The sequence below is a fragment of the Varroa jacobsoni genome, unplaced genomic scaffold (genome assembly GCF_002532875.2).
Source record: "Varroa jacobsoni isolate VJ856 unplaced genomic scaffold, vjacob_1.0 scaffold_1295, whole genome shotgun sequence".
In the NCBI taxonomy this organism is placed as follows: Eukaryota; Metazoa; Arthropoda; class Arachnida; order Mesostigmata; family Varroidae; genus Varroa; species Varroa jacobsoni.
This window is the reverse complement of record NW_019214197.1, coordinates 1-21344: the sequence shown is the minus strand read 5'-3', so window position 1 is coordinate 21344 and position 21344 is coordinate 1. Positions and strand designations below refer to the sequence as shown.

At 41.8% G+C, this 21344-nt stretch overlaps 1 long non-coding RNA gene across 1 annotated transcript in view; it reads right to left on the bottom strand.

Moving 5' to 3' along the window:
* The window catches only part of LOC111268507 (uncharacterized), a 21568-nt gene extending 755 nt beyond the window's left edge, over positions 1–20813 (bottom strand). Inside the window, exons 1-2 of the long non-coding RNA XR_002685270.2 lie at positions 20543–20813; positions 3210–3318 (exon numbers count right to left, since the gene is read on the bottom strand). This is a non-coding gene — a long non-coding RNA (uncharacterized LOC111268507). The remainder of the gene's footprint in view (positions 1–3209; positions 3319–20542) is intronic.
* Positions 20814–21344: the final 531 nt, after the last annotated feature.

The window sequence follows — 21344 nt, the reverse complement described above, 5'->3', positions numbered from 1 at the left end:
ATACGCGGTATCCATTTTCTCGCGGCCATGAGTCGGGAACATTGTACGTTGATTTTTATGACGTATTAGTTGCAGTACGTTGCTATGGCGTCATGAACATGTAGCCATAAACAGTTTTAACTTCAATGTTGGCAAATGGTTATTGTTAGCATATCGAAATGGTGCCGCCTGAATATTAAACGTAAAATACTAATTTCAAATACACTGATCATTTACGTAAAGAACACTTCGGCAAAATTTTAATTCTGTTTGTTAACTTAACCTAATGCGTGTTATAATCTCATAATCCGACAACTTTAACTTAACTCAAAAATAATAAAATTCAAGATTTCAGTCGATATGTAAATGACTCGTTGATGTTTCACTGATGAAATTTTCTCAGAGGACTGAACAGTCGATGAGGCGTATCCATATCGTTTCCCATCTTCATCTTGAAAATCATGTACTAATACTTCTTCTGCATCCTAGAGATGTTTTTTCTTGTTAAAAGGTAGAACTAGTTTCAAGTACTACCGCAGTTCATACGCGCAAAAGTTTTGCGCATCTAAGGCTCATAACCGATAGTTGTACGCAATGAGACCCTAGCACAAAACAATTGCGGCCAGCTGGTTTTTGGCTAATGAGTAAAAATACGATTTTGTGTCCGTAACAAAAATTCTAGGTACCGCTTCGGCTACTATCCGTTATTTTGATTTGACACTTGGTAGGACCTGAACTTAGCGTAAGAATCAAATTTAGACAAACTTAGCTCGAGATGTAGCAATGCAAATCGATTGCATCGTTAAGACGGTTAGTCAGAAAAAACTTTGCTAAATTGATACGTAAACGTATAAACATCAGCGCTCTTGTTTACGAAATCACGTTCACCGCTTCAGGGCAGCGTGATTTACGTGCAGATGCACGTGATTTGCGGCAGCTAAATCAACACCCGAGAAACGTATGCGGCCGGTCTCGCAGTTAAGAAGACTTACGAATGTGATAATAATTTTGTGACGAGCTTTTGTAATAACAAATATCAATTTACTGTTTGATCTTTTGTTATTGTCATGGTCGATTATCAATTGTTGGCAAAGTTCTCGCCGATAGAAAAACAAGACAACGGTTGTGGCTAGCGGTAGTACCGCTAAGTTATCGTAAAATGAATTATCGACAAGTCGTACGAGAGGCTTGGGCCGGGTTCTGTTTCGTTCAAACGAATATTAAATAAACTATATAAATAATTATTTAGCCAACCTAGAATATAAGGCTTGAATTCGGGTCGTACGCACACACGTGGGCCAGCTTCGATGCAAATAGGCTATATGCAACGCCATTGCAAAATCCTTTATTTACAACTTGAACATTTCTATCGGATGTACACTCAGAAAATCCATTAGTACCATGTGCTCTTTGATTTGCAACCATGTGCTCAGACCTCACCGGGATCGTTTCTCGGCGATCTGCGTAAATCAGAACTTAGGCGCTCGCAGCATTGAACGGCTGTGTTACCTTTACGAGCAATCTCCGTGGCTTTGTAGAAAATTCTATATTATGCTTTATGCAATTAATGACAGCTATTTGAGAAACACTTAATTGTACCCCCCGTGATTTGATGTAAACATTCGCTTCATAGACAGTTCAACTGGGGTCTTTATCCTCTATATAATACGTTTATTATAATTGTACTACTAAAAATTATTGACGATACGTGAAGATTCATCTCGTTCTCTCTTCACTTTATTTCTGCAGTTCGTTGAAATTTTCCTTTCTTGGCTTGTGATTTCCTCCGTCCTGTCGAGCCTGCTCAGGATGTCGCCCTCTGACCTGAATAATCTCTCTGAGAATTTATCATCCTATTTTAGTGGTCTTAACGCTTCATTATCCCAACACGTGCGATCCTTAACAAGTGACTTTTGGCCTCGACGAGTTTTGCACTTTCGGAAATGCGCGAGAAAAACACTGTATAGAACAAACTACAAAAAACAAATATTTTTACGTGGCATACTTGGGGCCACGTTTCACAAAACACGCTAGACAACTATATTATAGTGTTTTGTACAAATCGGTGCTACTTTTACTGTCGTATCACGGATTCGCTGCCAAAAGGCACTTCGAGATATGCGGAGAAGTTCTTGCTTTAAATAACCCTTGCAAATCAACATGGGCATTAACAGATGGAATTATTCTAGGGTTACAAGCATCCAGGTCTATTCTAGAGCCCGAATGTATTAAATGTAATCGCGTATTGGCCTGTTAGGATATTCGATGTGAGCAATGACAATGTAACTTAAAGAACTTTGAGCAAGCGAATTTTTTTTACAAAGATTATGAAAATTTCAGAAATATAGATGACTATAGAGTGCCCGGCTTGACCTTATCAAAAGTCTCAGTCTGCAACCAGAATACAGAGCATAAGTAGTTGATGCGTCTTCATTTTGTAAGGAGCTGGTAGTAAAGACCTTTTTCTAGATAAATAAAGTACTTTTAGCGCCGCGCTTCTATGATATGACAGTCTGTTCTAGCGCGTTATTCAATCGAAATAATCAAGGGTGCCTAGAGCAGTTCTACCCTACTTACATTTTCAGAAATGGTCGTTTTACGCATCTCGAGAGCATTTACCGTTAATAACTTACAAAGTTACTAAATGTTGTGTAAATCCACTTACGAACATATAAAATTCGTTTCATTTTAATCACTTCTGTTCATTGGTACAAAAGATGGTTAGCTGTTCCGCTTTGCCTACGGGAAGCCCTCGAATTACAAGATGTACGGGCGATGCTTCTTCAAAGATACTTTGCCAGCATTTCAGTTCGAACTCGGCCTGATAGAGTAACGTGGCGACTACCCAGCCTTTAAGGGGCAACGCTTATCAGTGTCACATGTTCTCATTCTAATACTTCAAAGTAACGCTCACATCTACACTACAGTGTGTCTGCCTGAAGTCTTCTAGCAAACTACGGCATCTTACCAAACTGTATCGTATAGATTTGCCAGTGAAGTTCGGATGGAATTGCACTGCGGCCCCGTAGCAGCGCAGTGCGTAATCTGTTTGTGTGCTAAACCCGGCCCAGGTTTGAATCCGGGCGTATCTATACGGTTCGTCCTGCGTTGGTAGGAACTAGTCGTTTGTAACCATACCTAATGACTTAAAACATAGATAATATTAAGGGGTTGCAGTTTGCAAGAGCAACACTTGAACAGTATGAGAAAGAATATTCCTTTGTACTAACGATTAAGCCTCAGGTAGGTTCTCACTGCGAACATTCTAGACTTTCGGGCTTATCGGGCCGCTACGGGAGCACCTGTGAAGCCAGAATGAACTTGGGCCATTTTCCTTCTCTGAAAAGAAACACAACAAACAATCCGTAGTGTTATCTGGATCAATTTCAATGTTCGGCTGATAGCAAAAATAGAGAAACATTTCACGCACCGCCAAATGAACAGATACTCTATCTAGAACACTCGAATTTTTCGAAGAAGAGAAAGAAAGCTCGTCGTTATCGCTTTTTTACGCCGTTGCCACAGCTGTGTTCATCGTTTGGTAGAATGTCCCAGTCAATATCGATGTGATTGTTGCTTACTTTCTGACAATTTTCAGTCGAATAGAACAAACACACAGAGGTCATCCCCGATCTGATGCTATTCGAGGATGATGAAGGATTTGTTTTTGTTAGTAATAAAAACGATGTTTTTTGCCGAAACGCAGATATATGATGATTTATACGAGAAATATGATGATTTAATTGGCCCATTCCTTTCAAATCGGACTATTGTGGAAGCGTAGGCTTTGTCGCAGAGTCGCTATTGAGGCGTAATTTGCCATCGCGGAGTTATGTTATTCTCATCAAGTTGTTTGTTCGTTCGTTCGTTCGTTTCTGGGCTAGTTCCAATCGGGTTCGTGTAGTTCGCACAGTCCCTGAGGACAAACTGGTAAAATATACTATATAGATAACAATATATAAATTTGAGTAAGGCATTGACATGTTATCCCTTATTTCACGAATTCCTTTAAAAAGATCTAACTTTAATTTCAAATACATTTAAGCATAATACGATATCTCGAACTGATCGAGTTTCTAGGGGAATATTTTTGTCACCTTATTTAGGTGCTATCTTTATGCTTCGTTCCATTGATGCTGCTCGTATTTGAAGTAACTGATAGTAAATGTTCGGCTATCACTGTCTCTAGCAATTATGTCGCGTCGTTTTCCAGCGGGGATTGTTCCAAGACTTGTCTTTTCTATATCACCTTGTATTTGTGCAGTTTTCGAAGCACTATGAAAAATAATCCGTGTTCCAAGCCGTCTGGTACGTCTGCTTTTTTTACTATTTAAATGAGAAAAATTTAATAGAATACGGAAAGCCAACGGAAACAGGCTTTACCTGAGACAGAGCGTTCCGCGCGTCTTGTCTCGAACGCTCTGAATGTAACGACCGACAGCTGGTGGAAGTTAAATGTGATCAGCTATGATGTAATGCTGGAGATGACGATCTTCATGTCGATTCACGAAGACTTGCTATACTCACAATTTTTATTTATATATATAGACATTTATCTTTATGTATTTGTGCACTGTACAGCAGCTACGATTACGTTAGCTTTAGCGCTATAAATTGTTCTAAATCTAGTTCTAGAAACAAAGACAACAATCCTACGAGACGACGAATAGTAAAAGTTGATTGAGGATTGAGAGACCGCTGGACATAAAAAGATCGCATCACTTAAATCCTTTTGACTAACCTGAGTTCAATAATAGACTATGCGTCCTGTATAAAGTTTAGTAGAAGGTGGACAAATAAAAACCTTTTCTTCCAACCTGTCTCGAGATTAATTAAGGGCAAACCGTTCGACACGGAATACCAAAATAACGTTCGTTGGAAGGCTATCAAGAAGTTGCCTTTGGTATGCTATGTCGGCCGCGGAAATTGAACCTTGGTCCTCGATGTCATGGCTCACAGTACGATGCTTATCGAACGTACGCTTACTCTTACAGTAGGATAAAGCTCTAATGTGAGCCACTACGACATTCAGCGCGATAGTAATATTCTCAATGTTATTTATACTGCCGCTCCTGATTTCCTTGCGCTTTTTCAGCGACACTCCAAGGTCCAATTTGAAACTACGTTCGATGTCTCGTAGACAAAATAGCATTGACTCTTTTTTATTAGTCATCGAAAAATCCTGTCCCGTCCGATTAGGTAGACATGGTCTATTGATTCGAAAGGGGCAACTACTGCATCGCAGAGGTGTAATCAGTAAAAAAAAAAAAGTTGTAAGATAAAAAAAAAACTGCCCCATTTAGTGGATCGCCTTTCACATAGGTATTTCGCGTAAATATCTAGATACAGGTACTCCTATATCAAATAGTGTAAGCTTTAACAGGAATCTTTTTTGATAGGCAATCTCGGTCAAAATCATTTGAAAGATATAGAGAAAATGGTAGATTTGTCTGAGATGGCTAAAATCAACCTATTAATGATCTATGATACTATCTCCGCGCGCACTAGATTCGGGACAAATGATACACCATACCTTTGCTTACCGCATGCTTTCCCTTGCAGGATGGCAGATTTAATTCAGATATATTTAATGTAATATTTATATTAAGTATAGATTCTTTTCAATCAGTAGAATAAGAGCTGTTGAGAATTAGGCTAGAAAGTTAACGTTGTCTCGTAAATGAGCCATTTAAGCAGATCTAGGCATTTTGGATAATTCGAAATGCCGGGTTTTTTTTGCCGTACAACTTGAGTCGCAATTGAACTGCTAATCCTGCCCAGTTTGAAACATATAAATTACGGCATTGTAATTTGTGCCTCATACTCACTGTCTTACTCCCATTTCTTTGTTTCTTTGAGAGTTTGCCTGTTTTTTTCAACCTGTTTCTCTCGCGATTTTGTTGTCCCTAACTTTTCATCAGCAGGACAGAGGTCCTTGCAACAATCACATCAGTAGATTCATTAACGCCCTATTCGGGTTTGCTGACAATTATTTCCTTTTCTACTTTTATCGGTAGCTTTACACGAATAGAATTGATAGAAATATCAGTAACCAACAGAACATATGCAATTTCAATAATAAAAAAATTAACGACATTTTTTCTCACTTTCTACGCGAGTTTTTTCTGCAAGTGTGTCCGATCGTCTTGGCGAGATAACCATCTTTCCAACTTCAAGTCGGCAGATAAACACACTCACCTAAAAATGCGTAAGCATGAGTCACCCGTTTTGTCTTCTTCCTTTTCAGTTTATGGCCATTTTTATCTTCACAATACATTTTTGTATCTATGCTTTTTCTATTACAGATCACGTTCGATGATAGTCCGATCGAATGGTCAGTCGATCGCGGTTCCGTCGCTTCTTGCTACTGTTTCTATATCAATTTATAAATGCTCGCTAGTTTATCCATTCATTGAATAAAATAGTAATTTTCACCTGTTTACCTACATTTTCCCCTTACGCCACTGTTCAATGGCTAGTAGACAAGTTGCAACAATTAGGCTTTGCAGTACGCATGTCTCAGCCACATGTGAACTTGAACGCATCGGCTACTTCAACGTAAATCAGTAGCTAGAGCCCCTCGTTGCAACGGTAATAACTAATAAGCTGGCTACTAAAGTTACATTTTGTTTAAGTAACTTGGCTGATGTTTAGCGATTTGGCAGAACTACCGTGCGATCGGCTTTGCCTCTCCTACCTCACTAGTAACAGGAACGAAAACAGAAACGAGCAGAATCGTTACGAAATGGTAGACTTGCGTAACGTACGATTGTAGTCTGACCATCGTCACTTTGGCCCTAACGCTGACCGCCACTTTAACCCTTCACTCAAATAAGCGCGTTACCCCATCGATGGCCATCATCATCATCGAAGAGCACTTTCTGTGAAGTGATTTTTCTCGCGTCACATAGCCGTTTGGCTGTATGACTGACGGTCTGTTTCACCTAGTAATCATTTAACTGTTAAACGCACGGTAGAGAGAGGGTTGTCGTTTCTTGGCCTATTCGCCTGACCAAGACCACCTCGATTGACCGACCGACTGATGAGTAAATGCGGGAAGTGCAGAAATTACTTCGTCCATCTAGTCGATGGTTACTCTCCCCGAATCAGATACACCGCCCTAACCAGTTTTAAGATGATGGAAAAAAGCAAACCAAATTAGCGTCTGCCACCGTCAAATGGTTCAATCTTAACGATTTAGTACTGCGATCAGCGGAGTTCCGCATTTGTTCCGCTGCTTTGACATAGTACGCTATATAGTGTGCGCTTATAAATGACTTTCTGTAACCGCTTCAGCAGCTTTTGTAGGGGCTGCTGGAAGTAGCTCATATCTGTAAAAAAAAAGAACTTGAAATATTAAGGCACAACTTAACCGAAGGCTTCCCTTTCGATATCCAGTGAGTCAACGTAATAGCTACCAGCTGTTTCAGCATTCGTTCGCCCAGTTATATAAGGCAGTTCATAGTAGATTTACATATTTATATCAAAATTACAAATTACATAATTGGAAAAATAGTATGCTAGAAAGAAACCTACTTTTCCTCCTAGTTCGGAGCGTGTCCTAAGAATATCTGGCAAGTTACTTTAACTAAAATTGTATTAATTCAACTAGACTCATTTTGTCCACATAACATAGTATCTTAATGCTATACATACGCTTGGTCCTGAAAGCTAATTGTATTGTCAAGTTATATACGCAGAGTTTTTGACTATGTCTAGAAAATGTGAATGAATAGAAGATACAGGAAGCATATAACTTACTCTCTTTAAACATACATTTTTCTATACTGTAAGCCCATGTTTACTCCTCTGTAGGCATATGTTTGCCTCATCCTGTATCTCTTTTCTTTAAACTCGCCGAACATATCTCACGTATTGCTTATCAGTTATAGGCGGGTGAAACAGACCGGCGTTACTCGACTCGGCATCAAGTACGTCCTATTAAAAGCCAAAAAAACTCATCTCCCCTTCGTCCAGCGTCGTCCCAGAAGCGTCGGCAGTAGCGATCGTTGTTTAACAACATTAGCCACTGGAGTAGCATGGCTTCAGACCATACGAACAGGGCTCCTTCGGACTTGCCAAAAATGATATCTTACGTTGCGACGAGCGCTGCTATCACAACGGTCAACGGTAGCTGGTATAAACAGAAGACATATGTCGGCTGAAAGCTAAGGCTGTTCCCAATTTTTTTAATTTATTCTGTTTTTATTATTGTTGTTTTTGCCGTTGCTGCCGTCTCTCCGACTGTCAGCGTACGAATCTTCTTTGATCTTTCTCTTGAGGGCGGATATGCGAATGGTGAAATACTAAAACGATGGCAGTAGAATATACGCATATCTATATATATATACATATATATATATATATATATATATATAAGGACCGCCAAAAGGAGAGACTTGTTGCGGCCCATTGATACGGATTATAGTTTCAGGACAGTAGTAAGAAGGACAAATTAACGCAATAACGAGCAATATAGAAAAGGGCGTAAAGAAAACAGTTGTGTCCGACGAATCGCTCGATGCTTGATCGCTTCTAGTTGGACAGGAAAACTATTGACGCACACGCAGTTAAGTAAAGGCAACATCATGGTATCTTTCGCCTGATGCCTAAGCAAACGCTCTGCATAAAGGCTTTTTAGATCAGACGTTTTGAATTCTATATATACATGTCAATCCAAACAGCTTTATCTGTATTGGATGTCTGACCTAGAAACTTATGCTACCTACCTCTAGACGGGCTACGAGGTAACAAGAAGCTGCCATAGCGTTCTATTTGTTTCATTAAATTCTGCACTCTTTATGTGGGAAAAAGTTTATTGCTAAAAATAGACCAGTTCGCTTTGGAAAAGATTGAAAATTTAATCAATATGTATGTATTCCACTAATTCTCTAAGATGTAGCTAATTAGCTTTCCTTACACTGGAAGAGTAAAAAACCTAAAATTCGCTTGTGGGCTTAATTGAATAAACTTCACATTTGTAGCATTTGCAGTGGCACATTATATGGGAACCCTTTGTGTGAAAAATACTAAACTTCCTATTTGTTGTTTCTTTAACTAACTTTGAAAATGGGAATAGATCTAACGAAAAGAGTTGACAGAATATGGACTTAAGGACATTTTGGAGAAATAAATACGACGGTATTGTGTTTGACTACCTTGTAACTTCAAATCTGCCTGTCTGAAAAGCAAAAAAGAAAACAGCTTATTTTGAGTAAACGTTTGCGCCCTGTAAATGACAATATTGTGGCTGCATAATTAAGTCACATCACCGATCCCAATCTAGCTTCATGATGTCCCGTTTTTTGACTTCTTCGCTAATGTAGCTAGTGATTTAGTCATTTTGATGAAATAGTGAAGTTATCGACCAAATCGAACTTCAATAGTGCGACACAAAAGATTCGTGGTCATGGAGGTTGTGAAAGGAATATTGAATCGTTAGTACGTAGCGAGTTACAGGTTAGACAAACACGATGGATAACGTCTTTCAGAGTACCATCTCTACCTCTATCAGTCGGTGTGACTTGTATTAAATTTTCAGTAAATGTTGTAAACCGCAATTCTACACAAACATTTCAGTAATCCCAGCAGTTAGCCATCAGACCCGATCGACCGTTACTTTCCCGCTCAATTTGTGGAACGAAAAATATGTAATATATAATAATGAAACATATAAAGCAGGCAAAACCTGCCTCGTACACCCGTCCGGAGCTTGTAAAAAATCAAAGATCTTTCTCAGGTAAACATTCAAAACAAAAAGCGTACGTTCTTAGAGAAGGCGCTGCCGTATTTTTCAGCCACAGTCTCTGAAACGTTAACGAAGAAATTAAAGATCAAAAATAATTTTCGTGTTTCTGTTATCAATCGATGTTAAGTTTATGATTCGAATTTTACGGTGTGTATTCCTCTTTCGATGCCGATTGAGCTGACCACTTTAGATAGCGCAGAATGTTCACTAAACGAAGTAACAGTTATCTGTTACCGATAAAATCATCAGTATTAACAATGACTGTGCTTTAACACTGAAGAGCCTCTTTCCCATTCGATGGTTTATCAGGTTTACTGGATTAGCGGTTAGGCTAGGTACTTGATCGTAATCCCCTGTCACGGTTCAGTTCTATCATCGAGCTTCCGTTTTGAGTATAAAGGGCCATTATGCTTCGGCGTCCCATCAGAACGCACTACTGCTGTAACTAGCGTTAGATTAAAATACACTTATCCACCTGATCCAATCCACTTTTACATGTTCTAACGAAAAATAATGTACATATATAGTCTAGGATATGCGCACATATTGCGTGGCCGGATGCTTGGTTTCGTAGTAGAGGCGGGTCAGGTTCAGTGTAACCTACTCAAGAATGCTATAAATATCGGCAATTTCGAAGATGTCGAGTGGCAAAACACACAATTCGCATCATTCTTTCTGCTGTTTAATTATGTAATTTTTATGTATGTTTATGCAGTAATTATGTCTATTTTAATTTAGAAAAGATAATAGTAAAGGAGATTTATAGACAGACGATAATGAAATCTAGTGTCGATCATTTTACCATTTCGGCCATATTGCAAATACCCTAGTTTTGCCACGGCACGGATATGTGACTCTTTCATATGTTTTCAGGCCAAATAATACGAGATATATATATATGTTAATAACAGGACGTAATTGTTCATCTGCATGGTCAAATCCGCGTCACGCAATCTTACCAGGAAAAAGAATAGCAAAGAAACAAATTAGGTCTTTGTTGCTACCTTAATGAATGCTGAAGAGAACATAGTTAAGCTCAAGTTGAAAGGTCAGATATCAGATTTCGCAGAAAAATTATTAATCACTCTATGATTTCAGCGATTTTGGAGGTGCGACGAGAAAATCCGCAAGTAAACCTAAGTATTACCCTTGATACCTAATAGACATTTCTGCGTTGTTCAGCTTTGTGTCTTCACGCGGGCTAACGAATATGATTCTATCAGTAAATAACCTAACTTAACATAGTTGCATATCTTTTCTAAAGCACTGAACAGACAAGTTAAACTTATAATTTATAAACTCTCCTTGAAACCCTTGATTTTCATAGAAATCACTTTACACTCATGGGATTCTATTTCAGTTTTCAACAAATTCTGCATCTTGATATTCAAAGCTATACTTAAAAGAGGTGCTCTATAAATGCTCCTTACAGTCAAACACGACCGACATTATGACGCCCACATATATATACTATATCGGCTACAGTCGTAGATCAAACCCAGCTGCAATGTGTACCCATTAAGAGCGACAATAAAACAACAAGGTCGACCTTGTCTAAGGGGCTTAAATAAACGTTGACAACAACGTACAGTTGAAATTATATTCATACGGTAGAGATCTTACAACCAGAGCGAATTTTAACGATATAACTCTACCTGCAAATACAGACTCGTTTCTACTGCATTGCAGGACAAGCCAACCCCAGTTACGGCGGTGTAAAATTATATTCTTAGAACATACAAATGACTAGTTTCGGTGTGACGGCAAGCGATGTATCAGACGGTTTTAAGACGCCGACGTCAAGTCCTTTCCACTATCACAAATAATAACACCTTGAATATTCCGACGCAATTCAATACCTCACTCAAGAATCGATCAGTAATCACATATTAGGCCATAAAAGTCTTCGAAGCAATAAGGGGAAGTCTCTATCTATAATCAGCGATCATAGAGAGTCAGATGCCAATCAATTAATATTATGATGTCTACCTAGTGTGTTTATACAAGATTAGAATTTTTTAGGCTGTGTACTTTTTTTTCGCAATTTAGGACATTTAAACAAACTTTTCGGGAGAAATGGTAAGTAAAGAAATGGAAAAACGCGGTCTTGCTTTCTCAATCAGGCCTTCGAAATGGTTTACGTGCCTCCTCGATGCGGCCTCCGAAGTCACAGACTGCATTAAGCAAGCTCAAACGAAAAGTAGACTCTAACGAGCTTTGTCAGATTTACAATCTTGCTTTCGTAGAAACTAAGAGAGAATGAAATAGAACTCATAAAGAGGGAAGAGAGACAAAACGCTCAAGACTTGACACTAAATTCTTTTGATATTATTAGATATTAGTAACGGGTTCGACACAAATGGGAAGTAGTTATAAAGCTCTAGAGCAAAACGGCTTTCCACCATACCTCAGGAAAATAGTACCTTTAGAGCTAGATTGATAGAAATTTTGGGCTGGGGGGGGGGGTTTGAGACGGAAGACTAAATTAGAAGCCTGACAAAAGTTAATTCGTAGAGCGACCTAGTTAAGCCTTGCCTGTGACGAGGTGGTGACGACCTTAAAGTTTAACCTACCACGATTATCTAGCATTAATTCTGATAACACACTTTGTAGAAGGGTTAGAAGGACAGGCGAGTGAGGCATTCGCCGGCGCCACCATGAACCGGATGGAAAATTACATTTTCCAAGTGGGGCCGAAGAAAAGCAAAGCAGTTTGTAAAAGCTGACAATTGCAGAAATTGCTCGAGAAACATACGAAAATTGCATAAAAATCAGTAGGCAAACTATTCAAAGATTGTTCTGAATACAGATGTGACAGGAAGGGAACATGTCCAACACGTTGCAGGAAAAACATTTCCTAGTGCACTTAACCTAGCGGAAGTTAGGTTTCAAATGAGAGGCCTCCAAGGGCGCGTAAGACGCCTTCTAACGTCGGTAGAGCTATGCTGGCCTGCTACAGGCGAATATCGTGTTTGACAAATTGCGGCGCAAAAAAATCTAGCAATTAAAGTGATCAGAACATATAGGACTGTGTCCACCAAGATGGTTTTCGTGCTCGCTAAAATGTTACCCTGGGATCTTTTGGTGGAAGAAAGATATGTGTGTCTGTCGATGGCACTAACAGCTAGTGTGCGTAAACGTTAAGAACAATGGTCACAACCGGCATCGATAAATAGACCGCGAAACTAGGCGCAGTTTTCCATGCCGCACCTGCGAGTCTGGCATGACAACACCAATGGGACCTAATCTACCATACCAAGTAGTTATTGACTGAATACGATCAATACCAGACCCACATGGTACATCACATATACGTATTATGCACATCAGATGAGACAGATAGAGCATACCTCTTAGTATCTAAATGTGAAGTTCTCTGAGAAGAGAGCAGAGACGTATTGCGAGGTATATCTTGAACCGCGCTTAAGGACGTTGTTGATCACACGCTTGGGTTTACAGAGCAGGAGGGTAAGCACGTAAAATTAGAAAAGGTAAGAATAAAAAGGCGGAAAGTGCAGAGGGCAGGAAAAGAATAAAGAATAAGAACTTTTCAACTCTTCCCTAACTTTGAGGAATATGACGTAGTGACTCAAAGCAATTTTAGGTTTCAAAAAGAGTAGCAGCTGAATATTATTGCGCTTTACACCATAAAAGTACGATCCTACCTGTCTGTCTGTCGACAAGTCAATGGATGGATCCAACGCTTGGGCGCTGGATGGACCCATCAAATGGACTGTGAAATGTCCGAATGAAGTAGCTCGGGTATCTATAAGATAAGATGGACAGAGCCGCAAAACGTAAGGGGCAAAGCTTGCTAAATCCATTTGATAAACTATTTTTAGACCGCTAAATATGAAGGCGCCAATTTATCCTCATCTATTGACTGGACCCTTCGTGAGGTCCTGCTAATTTTTTGAGTTTGATAAATGCATTGCCAGACATGCAACAGACGTATTATTTATAACTTCCATAAAGTTGAAAAGTAGCTTTTGAAGAAGTTATTTAAACTTAACGCAAAGAGGAAGTTCGGACTCGTTTTTAGGCCTAGCGGGGTCGAAATTAAAGAAGTTAAATCTTATAAATGGATAAATGCGACTGTCGTATATGCCTAGTACGCATAAGAGTCAAGCACCGAAAGATCTGAACCTACATTCATTGCTACTAGCCCGTCATTTTAAAACAGTTTGACATTTCTTACATAATGGTTAATATTATCTTAATAGTCTTCACTGCCCTTAATAGATAATGCTCTCTTCTGGTAAAAATTTCGCATTTTTAGGATCGCTTTTTAAAGTTAGTCTTTAAACATGGCGGTATTTGTTGTGTTTCAGAAAAGACATATTGAAAGAATTTTATGTTTTGCTCGATGCTGATTGAAACGTCTCAGGAGCGTTGGCAAATTATCGATGCCCATTTTTTCCGACTTGGTCTGTTTGCATTATTCCACAAATCGATCCATAGAGCAGTCGCATCAACTATTTTCTTATATTTAGTGGATCAAAATGATACCACACAGAACCAATTAGATGATTCCACGTATCTTAACACCCATTTTTCCTCGTTACTAAGCATCTCGTGCTACCCCCTGACACACGTTCAGCACTAATACAGCGTATTCTTACCTATATATTTTTTTTCCCACAGTTCAGCCCAACAATTTCCTATATGCTCGGATTCTTTGTAACTGTTTGAGTAAGCCGTGGTTAAGCTATGTTTGTAGGCTTATCTCGGGGGGGGGGGGGGGATGGCCTTCAAGCTTATGGCCGAGGTAAAGCCTGAGTTCTGCATTTCAGTTTCCGTCTTCAAGGCAATCTGCCGAAACGTATACGTCACAAACGCAATAATAGCTTGGAGAATTGAAGACCCGATGTGGACCGCCTACCATAGAAATGGCCAGCATGCCGCAGCAGTGGGGCGGCTTACCTTGTTAACTCCTCTGCCCTAAAAAATAAAACCGTTTGTTGAAAATGCCTGTATCAAGGGATGCTGTACGATACACTGTGCCCTTTCTCGCCGCAGCGTGGGAATACGGGATCATAATACAATGAGATATCCTTCAAAAAGACTTCACAGCGCGAGAACTAACGCAAGGCCCTGGGAGCCCACGCACCAAAAAAATCGCCAGTCCAGATACGGTCTGTAACGAGCTTTTCTAACACACCGTCATTCTAGCGTCGCGCTGGACGGCATTAGTTAATAAATGCTTACATTAATGGTACGCTTCGAGTCCACTGGGGAAATGCTACCTTGTTACTCACCCCTAAAGAAAGATGTTTGTACTAACTATCCTGTGGTTTGCCGACTGATAGACTAAACAACCCTTTAGAAAGCGTTTATACCATTCTAACGGAACAACATGAGCTCCATAGGGAAAGTTCTACAGAAACAGTGTGCAAAATTCTGACAGCCGACGTCAAGAGAGCACTGACTACGCCGCGCAATTCCCTTTACACGTTGCTAGTCAACCCCAAGGCAGCACTTGGCTCGTCGCCTAGGTACAAGGTAATGCTCGCGTTCACCGAGGTGGGTGTCCCTCGTCCCTTCGACACTGTGATTTAGGTTCGAACCCGAGCATAGATATACTTTGTTTCGTGCTGTCTCTCTGATGGGATGGTCGCCTAACGGCGACACCGGACATAGAACTCGAAACATATAGGTGGATGCTCCTCTGAACGTGCGATTTTTCTCCTGGACAGAATAACTGTCGACCATGGAGTGGCTGAATATTCACCCTTTACACAGGCAACTGATTTGGCTCTGGGGGTCAATTTAAGCCCACTATTATTTTGCATTTTGTTGAAGCATCTTCATAATCAAATAAGAGGGCCGAAGAGATCAGTCGAAGTCATCTTGTATGTGGATGACTCATAAATGTACGGGTTAAACAGATTTTGGGTGCAGCAAGCTTTTACTCCTTGCGGCAGTGAAAAGTTTCGAACTGACCGTAAACTTGACCAAGACGGGGGCGGTAAAATTTAAAAAAAGAAGCAGTCTGACAGGTTATGCCTTTTCAAATTATTTCTTGTCTATGTATGTCGGTTCCCGTATTTAGGGTTGCATTTCTTTACGAACGGCAGGAATTTTAATGCGTACCTTACTGAAAGATACCAGAAGGCTGTGTTGGCCACATCGCTTGCCTCATCCGCCCGCTCTTAGCCTGTTTGATTTGAAGGTAGATCCAATCGTAGCATATACGATACGCATACACTGAGAAGTTCTTACAGTAAATAACCTCGAACAAGTAAATCACGTCAAAGTCTCTTTCCTCTAAAGAACACTTGGACTACTTATAGTGACCTAAAAAAAAACAGTGTGTGCCCTAGCCGACTTAGCGCTGCTGTTCGATAACCTATTTTGTTGCTTTGGGCTTCCAGCAACGAAAGCCTTCAAGACGAATTTTAGAAGCTGGAAGCAAAAATTCGCGGCTATCGGTGGGGTTTCTCTCCTCTGGGTTCCATGAGGGGCAGCGAATGCAAAAAAAAAAAGCTACTAAATCAACACAGCGTCACTTGTTTTGCTAGGCAGGAATTCCGCCATAGACTCATAGACATCATTTTCCGCTCGTCGCCCCCCGGTAGCACCTTTAAACGTCACGTGAATCTCTCAAGTTAGCTTTATAGATTCGCATGTATATATATATATATATATAAAGGTTCGCACAATCCATGTGACGCAAAGTGTTTTAAATGATCCCATATACTTTCTCTAACGCTGGCATATGGTTTTCTCAACCCGTATTTTTTTTAGTTTTTATGACATTTTTACTACTATTAGCAAAAGTGGATAAAGAAAATGATGATAAGATATTCTTTATTTCTATAGCTAGTTTTCTTTACTGTTCGATTGTTGGTCCTATCCTTACTCGGTTGCTTCCTATCCGTATATGTGGAGGTTCTAGCAGTGACAGTTGGGAGTTTGGTCAATGACTGCCCAACCTGCGTCTCAGCAGTTAGCGGACAGAGTCACTTGTGGGTTCCTGTTCTGTAGCGTTCGGTTATGGATGCCGACAGATCACCACTCAGCCGCTGTCTCTATTCTCGTGGTTATGGTTTTTTTTGCTGGAGCAGTGGATGGAGTTTGTTATTGTTGATGATGGTGCTTGTGGCGGCAGCACAGCAGCGTCTGCAGCGACATTCATGGCGATGATTCGGCCGCCTGCGAAAGAGTAGCGATCCACAGACTGCAGCCCGCCCGGCAACTGGGTGTTAGCCATTAGCCGACCCATAGTCAGCCCTTCGCTTCTGGGAACCTTCATAGCAGACGCAGATTAGTGCGCAGTTTCGACCCTGTCGGGGGGGGGGGGGGGTAGCCGCCCCGAACCTTGCTCGAACCTGGTGATCTCCGCCATGTTGCTTCCTGCCGCTGTGGCAGCGACCGCTCGAACGAGCGATAAAACAACGCTGAAGGATAAATGGCAAAGCGAACGCTAAGACAGTCAGTGGGTTGTCACAGTCTGAGGTACAGAATTGCTAGCGTACAAAAGTTAAGCGAATGTGCATCACATCACTCAGGTGTCGCGTAAGTGCGTGATGCAGAAAGCTTAACGATGGCGGGAAAACTCCGAAAGGGCATATAGTCAATTAATTCAGCTGGCTGACAGTTGGTTGAAGCGAAAGCTGGCCTACCAATAGAGTAAAGCAATTCGCTGGGTTTTGTTGGCTTGGCGACAGGAATGGCGAACACATCAACGCATCTGAGGCAGACGGCGGTTAACGCAAATCTATTAGGTGAAAATTTTATAAGCTCTTTAATTATTATGTATGTGTGCTGGCCACCCTGCACGCACCTATAGCACGAAGCAAGATAGGAAAGGCTGACTTCGTCGAGGGAATATTTGACGTCAGTCTAACAACAACGATGCAGGCTTTGCGTAATATACACTTATCAGATTTTTTTTATTTATTTATTATGAAGTAATTTAAATGTCAATAATAAGCAGACTAAAAGTACGAGGACGAGCTACCAAATGTGTTCTTTGCCAAAAACATACTTATGGGCTAAAGCTCGCAGGCGACAAACGCCTACGCTGATTTCCAAGACGTTTTTAACGTCACATGTAACAGTCATGCTGAACTATGCGATAATGCACCACGGACCGTTGTTTGACAAATTGTCATCACTATTTATTTTGGCGATCACTGACGCATAGAGGATGGCATAATTTTCCGTCCTCAAACGCCGCTCTAACTCATACATTCACTGTTATTTCAATTTACAACATAATCTAGATAAGATTAATAAGCACCACTTGTTTGTCAGCAGCAGCCGTTGTTATATGGCTATCTATATATCGATATATCACCACCGGTGAAGCTTAGACTCAACTGGTCCGAACAGACACAAAACGTAAGCCAAGTGATTTGTCTGCTGCCATAGCTGTGACGTCAGCTATGGCAGCAGCGTTTTTACGTGTCTCCTCCAGAATTTCTGAAGTCGAGCGATTTTTACTGGCTATCGCGCCGATTGTAACAGCAATAAGGTAATTCTGCCGTAGCCCGTTTTCCACTAACCACTCCTCTCATGGCACACACTTCGAAGGGCAGATCAGGTCTACGCAGAGATGATTTACAATGAACCAAGTTTGCGTACGCTATCGTACGCCGGGCCAGTGCTACGTTTCTCTATACTGCGTAATCTAGCCAGCGCAACGTCCTGGTACAACGCAGCGGTAAATTAATCTCTATGCCCGTGGACAACGGCAAACCAATCCTTGGCAATAGCGCGGACGGCGACGACCGCAGTCCATAATAGGCGAAGCGTACTACCAGCGTTACTGTGCACTGCCGTCAAGCAACCTACGGCTGCTTTCGAGATGGCAAGTCACTGACCTGTACAGCAGTCATTTGGCCCGACATCCACGATCAGCCGCCACCAGCGACGGAGGCACTGGCGTTCGAATGATGTGGCTAACGCCACTAGCAGCATACGGGAGACAGATTGTCGCTGACAAACATCTGTTCGAAACGGAACAGTGTCCTTTAGCCACCCGGCCGGCCTGCTAACCGACGGCACGGCCGGTGACCACTTACACACACGCACACGGACCCATATAGGGACAAACGCATACCTACACAGAATATAGAACATCGGATTAGCGTTGTCTTCTTTGAAATCTGCAATTATGAAGATGTTTATAGAGAAGTGTGAGCGTAATTGCGAAATCTTCGCTTGACGTACCCTATTGCACGATAGATTTTATTCAATAATGTAAAGAGACTTTGTTAGTTTTTTTTATATCGTTTACATAGAAAAAAGAACGAACTACTCTGCAGTTCAGTATAGTTTGTTTTGCTGAAAAGTGGCTTTGTAAAGCGCCTACTCGGACTGCTTTATGCCTGGAAGTTCAGTCAAGCACCAGGTTATTACATTCTACTAAGGATTAGCGTGATCGTTATTATCCGTTGCATTACTAAATCGGAGTCGAGTTCAGCCGGCCTTAGGCTGGATTACGCCTTACACTAAGCTGCCCTAAGCACATTAGATTAGGCCAAATCATGTTTAGCTTGATTAGCCAGACATGTAGCGTGTCTAGCTAAATATATATGTATATGTATGTTCGGACAGTGGTGTCATTCTCGCCAACACCGTCATTCTACCGGTTGGACACGCCGGCCCAAGGACAACTCTGCTGACCTAAATCGGCAGAGTTGCTTTTGCGTTAGCCGAGCTGTCGGCCGCATTCGCCCGAGTGCTTAAAAAACAGCTTCCTCAACTGGAAGGGGCAAAGGGGCAGAAGTCCGGGAGAAGTACGGGAAGCTAGGACGGAGCCAATAAGGGGGCGACGCTGTCAAGGGTATACCACGCTGAGATATAGCCCCCGAAGGAGCTTTCAGATTTAAAAAAGCGACGAGAAAGACGTCACATTGTATCATTGGGTTCCGCAATGGTCCTGCTGCAGCTGTTGCCTACTCCAGCGTTGACATCGCCCTCATCGCCGAAAAACTGTTGGCTTTGGCAGAGTCAAGGACAGAGTCGCTCAATTTTCTGACAAAGCCGGTCCTAGTGAAAGTTGCCATTGACTCGCTGCCAAGCTGTTGTAGATGTATAATAATTACCTGTAAGGCTAGTTCAAAATAAGCTTCCTGCTGAGGTATCATGCGAGCAGCATAGCACAGTCATGTTTGCACATCTCAACTCGACCGCCTAGGCACACAGATGCGGCCTGCATCCAGACAAGCCAGGAAAGGCACTGCCCTCGCAAGGCTACAAGGAACACCGAGTAAAATAAGATTCTAGCTACAGCCTAATAAAGTCACTGCGACTACCAGTGAGAAAAGGCGCAGCAGCTAATAGGGAATGGAAAATATCAAAACGTTTTATAAGCAGTGGAAAAAAAATGGGGGTCCTATGACAGGAGAAGAACAACGCCTCACTGTCAGAGGCACTTAGAACAGCTCTCAGACATAGAGAGGAGGTAGTCAGGGCTCCGGCAGAAGCGGTAACAACGGCTGCAGCATTGGAAGAAGCAAGTGACGGGGGTTGCTGCTGCTGCTGATGGTACCAAGCAAAGAGAGGCGCATCGTAATGCAATAGGAGTCCGACAGTCTTCAACAAACGTAAACAACCGGCCTCGAAGGGGCGTGGCCTATTGGCCTGGGCCCATCTCCACTCGCTACCGCGAACACAATCTCTCTTTCCCAGTCACGGTCGCCGCTGCTACGCACACAGCACAGCTGATCAACAGCTGATCGCCCACCGGGTGATCGCCGGATGAGAGCGGATAAGCAGACACATACCGGCGCTCTAAGTGTGGCTGTTACTTTCTTTTGTCAAGAACAAGTATCCTACCTCTTGCTACCAAGTTACTATACGTACCCGCTGAGTGATGGGACCATTGATTCATCACTATTTTGCCAATCTACATCTTGTCGGTTTAGTGGACCGATTTCAACTTAAAATCAGCTGCTGCCACAGCCGTTTCGATAGGAACGACGGTCCAAAACGATCTTTTTTGCCTCTTTCGTTTGTTATTTAAGCCGTTTGGTACCCAAACTTCAAGCACAAAAAAAGATACTCCTGCTATATAGCAGTGACTGACTGACTGACTGACTGACTGACTGCCTGCCTGCATGTGTGTCTAAGAACCAACGGCCGGCGCACTTACGCACGAAGGCCGGAGGAACAAAATGACGGCAACGGCCGCCAAAACAGCGGCGCGAAATAGGTCATCGTTGCTCATTTCGCCGATTGGCTGCGTTGAGTCATGTGACCGAAGTCGCTCTCTCCTTCGTCAGTCAGCTGGCCGAACGGCTGGCCGGCATCGGGGGTGCCGGCCGGTGCCTGCGAACGTCTGTTTCCATGTAGTTGGTCTGTTGTTGTCTGTTGGAGTGGCCGGGTGTGTGTGTGTGTGTGTGTGAGTGTGCAAGTGTGTATGGGTAGGTGCGTGTGCGTCAGTTGTGGCATGTTTGGAGGATAAGGGTATATGTCGTCTGAATGCCGGCTGTGTGTTAGTGTTCGTGTCTGTATATGTGAGTGTGCGTGTGTATAGTAGTGTGTGCATATATATATGTGTGTGTGTGTGTTAGTGTCTGAGTGTGTGTGAGTGTCCGTGAGTGAGTGTGTTAGTGTGTGTGTGTCTGTGTGTGTTTGTGTGTGTGCGCGCCTGTGTGTGTGTGTG